We start from the raw sequence: 7,633 nt of genomic DNA, 5'->3' as shown, positions 1-7,633 counted from the left end.
TGTTTTTTAGAAGTGAAATTAATCAAATGTACTATTGCCATTGTGTTTATAAACACAATATTTTCTTCCTTTGCTTCAATGATGTGATGAATAGTATGGATAGGTTTCATTATATTTGTTATATTCCTGAAATAAACCATATTTAGCAACATATTCTTTTTATATGCTGTTGGATTCATTTTGCTGGTACTTTATATGGAATTTTTGCACATATACTCATAGCTAAAATTGGTCTTATGTTTGTGTGCACACACGCTATCAGCATGGAATAAGGATTATGATTACTTTGAAAAATAAATTGGAAGGTTTCCATTTTTATCCTTGTTTTTCTATTTAATAACTGTCATTTTGATTTCTTCTTTTTCTTTTCCTGTTAACCTTTTGCTTTGCATTTCTGTTTTATCCCACCTTCAATGTGACTATTACCTGGTATTATTTCACTCACCTGTGAGCTCTAAGAGGGTGGGGACAGGGTCTATAAAAGCAACCTAAGTGGCCATCAATAGACAAATGGATAAAGAAGTTGTAAGAGACATATTTATATACACCACACAAAATGGAATATTGCTCAGCCATAAAACTGAAATCCTGCCATTTGCAACAACATGGATGGCCCTAGAGAAGTAAAATAAGTCAGAAAGAGAAAGACAAATATTTCATGATTTCACTTATATGTGGAACCTAAGAAACAAAACAAAGTGGACAAACATAACTAAACAGAAAGAGAGTCATAGATACAGAGAAGAAACGGGTGGTTGCCAGAGGGGAGGAGGTGGGGCATGAGAGAAATAGGTGAGGGAGGTTAAGAGGTACACACTTACAGTTACAAAATAAATGAGTCACAGGTATGAAATGTAGAGTGTAGGGAATATAGTAAAAAATTATCTAATATCTTTGTATGGTGACAGATGGTAGCTAAATTTTTCATGGTGATCATTTTGGAAGATATGGTTGAAGCACCTCCTGTACCCTTCCAGGGCCCCATTTTCCTCCATCCTTCCCTGCCCCCCCAACCCACCCCATGCACTATCCTGAACTTCATATTTAACATTTCCATGCATAGTATGTACTTTCAATGTATACATATCCATAAACTAAAAAAGTATTAGTTTTCTATAAAACTACGTAAGTGGCATCATCGTGTATTTATCATCTTGCAACTTGCTTTTTGCTTAGTCATGTTTGAGAAATTTTCCATGTTGACACACGTAGCTCTAGTTCACTCATGTTGACTGATCTGTAGTATTCAACTGAATGACTATATCACAGTTTACTCATCCGTTATCCTGCTGATAATCATTTAGGTAGCCCTAAGTTTTGTTATTGTAAGAAATACAGCAATGAACATTCTTATACTAGTTTCCTTATGTACATATGTAAGAGATTCTCTAAAGTATTTGCCTAGAAGTGGAATTGCTAGTGCTCCCTCCCCCTCCTTCTCATCAAATGCTTTAGTAGCTTATTAACAATTATTTAACTTCAGTTTTTCTGAGACTTTATAAGAGTGCCTTGTATTAGAGTTTAGACTAAATCAATATAACGGAGATACGAAATATGCTGGCCAAACAAAATAGAAGTATATTTCTCTCATGTAGTAGTCTAGAGCTCAGTTCAGATAGCTGGCTCTGTTCCATGAGTTGTTTCAGAACCCCAGGTCCCTCTGTCATAATGCTCTGACATTCCCTAGGGCAGGGAGCCACAAACTATAGTCCTAGGTCAAATCCTGTCCACCACTTGTTGTTTTATTTTCCCCCACCACCTGTTTTTTTGTTGTTGTTTTGTTTGTTTTGTTTTTCTTTGTTTTGGCCACGAACTACGAGTGGTCTTTATATTTTTAAATGATTGGGGAAAAAAGACTATTTTGTGACATGTGAAAATTAGATGAAATTAAAATTCCGGTGTCCATAAATAAAGTTTTATTGGAACATAGCCATATCCATTTGTTTCCATATTGTCCAAGGCTGCTTTTGAGCTATAGTGACAGAGCTGGGTAGTTGGGACAGAGGCTGCATTGCCCACAGAGACTAAAATATTTATTTTCTGGCCCTTTATAAGAAAAAGTTTGCTGATTCTTACCCTATAGTGTAGTCCATGTCTACATGGTTCAAACTGGATAATGAGCATGACTTCTTCACTCTAGCCATGGAAAGAAGGAATGAGGGGTGGAGGATAGCCAGTTTCCTTTTCAAAGGATATAGTCCACTGATATCTCATTGGCCAGAACTTAGTTATCTTTTTGCTCTAATTTCTTCAACTTTATTTTCGTTCTAATTATTTTTTTTTTACTCTGTTACCCAGTTTTAAATTTCTAACAGCCTTTCCTTTTGTTCTCCAAATGTTCCTTTTTTATAGAGCCATGTTTTGTTTTGTGGATGCAATCTCCTTTCTTATCTCTATTAAGATATTAATATTTCTTAAAGTTTCCCTCAAATAGTCTGTTTCCTCCAAATTGCTTTTTGAAAAATATTTTATTGTAAATCAAAAGATGCAGAAAATAAACAAAACAAACATATAGTTCAATGAACTACTATAAAGAGAACATTCTTGTAACTATTACCCAGATCAAGGAACAGAACTTTGCCAGCTCCCCCAGAAGCCCTTCCATGATCCCCATCCCAACCGCAACCCCCTCATTCCTGTCCTAAGAAACCACTATGCTGACTTCTAGAGTAATTGCTTCCTGTGTTTTAAAAATAGTTTTATCATTAAAATATGCACATTTTGATATATCTTTTAAGTTTGTTTAATCTTTAGGCTCACCCTTTATCCCTCTCTTTTCTTTACAATTTAACTCTCAATGAACTCAGAGAATAAAATCTGTCGTTTCCCAGTCTGGTTTTTGCTGATTTCACACACATGGTGGAATCCAACATGTTTCTCCGTCCTCTGTGTTTCTGGAAAATTGGCAGGTGAATGCAGAGACTGGATCAAACTCAGGTTTGATTCCTTTGGCAAAACTATAGGTGGTGTTTGGCAAGAATATGGGAGGCATATAGTGTCTGGCCGTCTCTCTTTTTGTGATGTTAGCAGCTATTGATGCTTAATGCTTATATCTATTAAGCCGTAGAAGTTGCAAAATGGTGATATTTTAATTTTATAATTTCTTTTCCATTCATTAGTTGGAATAGATTTATGAAGAGCAATCACATTCATCTACAATTGGGTTAACCAGTGGCATAGTTCCTGTGATTTAAACATATTAGACCTGTTTCAATTCTCTGTAATTTTTATCAGCTTGGCTAAGCTGGAACTATGTTTTTCAGAATGTTCTTCCCTTTATGGTACCAGGTTAGAGTTGGCCAAAAGAGAAATTTGTTTGAGATTTGGAAGGGAGAAATGAAGCAGCTATTTCACTCTCTGAAGGCTGTTGTCACATGCAGTGAGAGCCAGATGCAGAGGTGCCTGCCAGTTCCAGCTTGTCCTTGCTTTCCCCCAACTCAGAGTCCTGCTCGTCTTCCCAACTGCCAGACTTGCTGACTAAGGGCTATCCCTGGCTAGGGCTGTGAGTTGCCAGGTAAATCAGGACACCAGTTAAACTGAATTCAGAAAAACAATGGATAATTTTTTCGTATAAGTATGGCTCATGGTATACACACACACTACCTATATATGTATATATATGTAATTTAAAAATATATTTATATGTAAAATATGTATATATACATACACACACATGCACATATGTGTGTTTTATACACATATTCAAAACATACATATATATATATGTGTGTGTGTGTGTGTGTGTGTCTTTATACACATTACACACACAGATTTCCATAGACTTCTCCATCATCAATCCTGTGAATTCCTACTCTGACAGCAGGACATGCCTGGATGTTTTGTGTCTTTCCCCTGATCTTCCAACTCTCTTTCTGATCCTTACTGTCCCAGCCTCTTTCACAATTATGTAAAGTTATATTCCTACAACAAATCTCTTATTCCATAATACATATAATTGTTCAGCTTTCTTGACTAAATCCTTTCTGCAAATACAACCACATGTTTCATTCCTTGTCCGTAGGCCAACTCTAAAATTAGAAAACTAAGTAAAAAATTATATATGTTCATATAATTGTCATTCGAGACTGAGTCATGTAATGTTGGGCCAAGAAATGCCAAGCCAATCTGTGTTAAAAGTACATCACATTGGGCTTCCCTGGTGGCGCAGTGGTCGAGAGTCCGCCTGCCGATGCAGGGGACGCAGGTTCGTGCCCCGGTCCGGGAAGATCCCCCATGCCGCGGAGTGGCTGGGCCCGTGAGCCATGGCCGCTGAGCCTGTGCGTCCGGAGCCTGTGCTCCGCAATGGGAGAGGCCACAACAGTAAGAGGCCCGAGTACCGCAAAAAGAAAAAAAAAAAAAGTACATCACATTCTCTATGGATCCTACTATCAAGGTGAAATGAATTTTCTGTATGTGTGTATTTTATAGTATTTTCTTACATCAGTTGAATAAAAGTTATACTAATTTAGTTTGCTTGATGTTTGTAATATGGTTTCTTGTACATTTAAAATTTTTTTCTGGTATTTTATATTGGCTTTATTTCCTTCCTTCCCTCCTTCCCTCCTTCCTTCCTCCCTCCCTCCCTTCCTTCATTCCTTCCTTCCTTCCTTCCTTCCCATGATTGGCAATGTTAGGTTTTTTTTAATTTTTAAAAACTTTTTATGGGAACTCCCTGGCGGTCCAGTGGATAGGACTCCACACTTTTACTGCCAAGGGACCCAGGTTCAATCCCTGGTTGGGGAACTAAGATCCCACAAGCCACAGAGCATGGTCAAAATAAATAAATAAATAAAATCTTTTTATTAAAATATAGCACATGTAGAGAAAAGTAAAATGATCATAAATTTATTACAAAGTTAACAAACCCACATAACTACCACCAGGTCAAAAAAAGTACATTACTAATCTCCCCAATGTTTCCATCATATAGCCTCCCAATTACCACTCCTCATCTTCCTCCAAAATAATCACTGTCCAGACATCTAGTGTTACAATTATTTTGCTTGTAGCTACAGTAATCAAAACAGTACAGTAGTGGTGCTGGGAAAACTGGACAGCTACATGTAAAAGAATGAAATTAGAACATTTTCTAACACCATAAACAAAAATTAACTCAAAATGGATTAAAGACCTAAATATAAGACTGGAAACCATAAAACTCCTAGAAGAAAATACAGGCAGAACGAACACTCTTTGACATAAATTGTAGCAATATTTTTTTGGATGTGTCACCTAAAGCAAAGGAAACAAAAGTAAAAATAAACAAATGGGACCTAATTAAACTTAAAAGCTTTTGCACAGCAAAGGAAACCATCTACAAAATGAAAGGGCAACCTGCTGAATGGGAGAAAATATTTGCAAATTATATTACTGATAAGAGGTTAATATCCAAAATATATAAACAGCTCACACAACTCAACATCAAAAAAAAAGAAAAAAAAACTTGATTGAAAAATGGGCAGAAGACCCAAATAGACATTTTTCCAAAGAAGGCATACAGATGGCCAACAGGCATGTGAAAAGATGCTCAACATTGCTAATCATCAGAGAACTGAAAATCAAAACCACAATGAGATATCACTTCACACCTGTCAAAATGGCCATCATCAAAAAGACCGCAAATAACCAGTGTTAGTGAGGATGTGGAGAAAAGGGAACCCTTGTACACTGTTGGTGGGAATGTAAATTGATGTAGCCACTGTGGAAAACAGTACGGAGGTTCCTCAAAAAACTAAAAATAGGACTACCATATGTATGATCCAGCAATTCCACTCCTGGGCATATATCTGAAGAAAACTAAAACACTAATCCAAAAAGATACATGCACCCCAATGTTCACAGCAGCATTATTTATAATAGCCAAGATATGGAAGCAGCCTAAGTGTCTATCAACAGATGAATGGATGAAGAAGATGTGGTATATACTACACACACACACACACACACACACACACACACAATGGAAATACTACTCAGTCATAAAAAAAGAATGAAATTTTGCCATTTGCAACAACATGGATGAACTTGGAGGATATAATGCTTAGTGAAATAAATCAGAGAAAGAGAAATACCGTATGATATCACTTATATGTGGAATCTAAAAAATAATACAAATGAATGTATATACAAAACAGAAACAGACTCACAGATATAGAGAAAAAACTAGTGGTTACCCGTCGGGAGAGGGAAAAGGGAGGGGCAATGTAGGGATAGGGGATTAAGAGGTAGAAACTACTATGCACAAAATAAATAAGCTATAAGGACATATTGTACAGCAGAGGGAATATAGCGAACATTTCACAATAACTAAAAGTGGAGTATAACCTTTAAAAATTGTGATCACTGTGTTGTACACCTGAAACTTATACAATATTATAAATCAACTATACCTCAATTTTAAATAAATAAATAAATAAATAAAATGATTAGTTCAGTTAAAACAGAAAAAACACTGCTCAAAAATCCCTCAGCCACGAGCAGTTTTTTTAAAAAAATTAATGTTCAGTATACTTGAAAAATTATAAATGAGTATGGTTAAACTGAAAAAAAAACCTATTTTGCTCATTTTGGGACTTTATATGAGTGAAATCATACGGAATATATTCTTTTATGTCTGGCTTCTTATATTCAATCTTTGTGAGATTTCATCAAATGATTGTGAATAGCTGTCATTTGTTCATTTTCATTTCTATGTTGTATCCATGGTAATATTAGTTTTGATCAATTGGTTAAGTTGCCCATTCTTTTTTTTTTTTTAATTGTGGTAGGAATACACATGACATGAAATTTACCATTTGAGAAAGATATTTAGTACTTTTACAATGTTGTGCAATTATCACCCCATCTAGTCTTAGAACATTTTTGTCACCCCAAAAGGAAACCTCATACCACTGAGCAGTCACAACCCATTCTCCCTTCTCCCAAGCCTCAGGGAAATGCTGATCTGTTTTCTGTCTCTATGGATTTGCCTATTTCAGATACTCCATATAAATGGAATTATATAATATGTAGCCTTATGTATCTGGCTTCTTTCTCTCAGCATTTGAGTCCAAGATTCATCCATGTTGTAGCATGTATCAAGACTTTATTCCTGTTTATGGCTGAATAATATCCCATTGTATGGTTATTCCACATCTTGTTTAACCATTCATCAGTTGATGGACATTTGGGTTGTTTCCACTTTTTGGCTACTATGAATAATGCTGCTATGAAGATTTGTTATAAATTTTTGTGTGAACATATGTTTTCAGTTCTCTTGGGTATATTTCTAGGAGGAAATTCCTGGGTCATATTCTATGTTTAACTCTATTGAGGAATCACTAAACTATTTCCCACAGTGGCCACCACATTCATTCCTACCAGGAATGTATGGGGGTGCTAATTTCTCTACATCCTCATTAGCATTTGTTATTTTCTCTTTTTTTGATTGTAGCCATCCTAGTGGGTGTGAAGTGGTATTTTGTGGTTTTGGTGTACATTTCCCTAATGACTACTGATGTTGAGCATCTTTTTCTGTACGGTTGGTAGTAATTTCCCTACTTTCATTTCTGATTTTAGTAATTTCCATCTTCTCTCTATTTTCTTAATCGAGTTAAATGTTTAACAATTTTGTTGATCTTTTTTCAAAGTTCAG

This window comes from Neophocaena asiaeorientalis, unplaced genomic scaffold, assembly GCF_003031525.2.
Source record: "Neophocaena asiaeorientalis asiaeorientalis breed wild unplaced genomic scaffold, Neophocaena_asiaeorientalis_V1.1 scaffold541, whole genome shotgun sequence".
NCBI classification, from domain to species: domain Eukaryota; kingdom Metazoa; phylum Chordata; class Mammalia; order Artiodactyla; family Phocoenidae; genus Neophocaena; species Neophocaena asiaeorientalis.
The sequence above is the reverse complement of the archived record's forward strand: the minus strand, read 5'-3'. Positions refer to the sequence as shown.